Genomic DNA, 1,275 nt, shown 5'->3' with positions numbered 1-1,275 from the left:
AAATCACATTATTTTCAAGCCCACATGGTACATATTTGAAAATAGACCACATGATGGGGCATAAGTTGAATCTGCATAAATTTAAGCACATTTATATCTCACAGACTTCAATCTCTGACCACAGTGCCATAAGGCTGGAAATCAACAAAAAAAGATGAAAACAAAGACAAAAAATTGGAGGATGAATAACTCTCTATTGCCAAAGGAGTGCCTACTGGCACAGATCAGAGAAGAAAGTAGAAAATTTCTAGAAACCATCAAGAATGAGAACACAACATACCAAAATTTATAAGATACGGCAAAGTCAGTTATCAGAGGAAGTTTCATAACAATACATGCACACATGAAAAAGGAGGAGAGACTTATGATTGATATGCTGGCACAAAATTTACAGCAGCTAGAGCAGAGTCAACAGGACAATCCTACTAATAGCAAAAGAAAAGAAATAACAAAAATCAGGGCTGAGATTCAAAAAAGGGAAAATAAGAAAGCTATGGGAAAAATTAATGCTGCTAAAAGTTGGTTCTTTGAAAGGATAAACAGAATTGACAGACTGCCGACAAACCTAATCAAAGAAACGAAGTAACAAATGTCATTAGCAAGGATGCAGGATGAAAGAGGGGACATTAAAACAGACCTTAAAGAAATCAAAAAGATAATTACATAGTACTATGAAGGACTGTACTCCAAAGAATTCAACAACTTGGAAGACATGACCAAATTCTGGGAAAAACACTCCCTCCCTAGACTATCCCCAATGGATGTAAAAAATCTCAACAGACCCATAGCAATAGAAGAAATAGACAAGTTTATTAAGCGAGTTCCAACAAAAAAAAATCCCCTGGAACACATAACTTCACAGGAGAATTCTACCAAGCATTCAGGGAAGAACTGACACCAATCCTACGCAAACTCTTCCAGAACATTGAAGAAGACGACAAACTCCCAAACACTTTCTATGAAGCTAGTATAACTCTGTTATCTAAACTGGGCAAGGATCCCCAAAGAATCAAGAACTACAGACCAATATCCCTAATGAACATCGATGCAAAAATCCTTAACAAAATACTGGCCAATAAATACAGAAGTATATAAAACAAATAATTTACCATGACCAAGTAGGATTCATACCAGGGATGCAGGGATGGTACAATATACAAAAGACCATTAGTATCATTTGCCACATTGACATGAAAAACTATAAGAACCACATGATAATATTGATAGATGCAGAAAACGCATTTGACAGCATTCAGTGCCAATTCCTGCTTAAGA

The sequence above is a fragment of the Echinops telfairi genome, unplaced genomic scaffold (genome assembly GCF_000313985.2).
Source record: "Echinops telfairi isolate 266 unplaced genomic scaffold, ASM31398v2 ScPeMD7_7469;HRSCAF=8507_1, whole genome shotgun sequence".
In the NCBI taxonomy this organism is placed as follows: domain Eukaryota; kingdom Metazoa; phylum Chordata; class Mammalia; order Afrosoricida; family Tenrecidae; genus Echinops; species Echinops telfairi.
The sequence above is the reverse complement of the archived record's forward strand: the minus strand, read 5'-3'. Positions refer to the sequence as shown.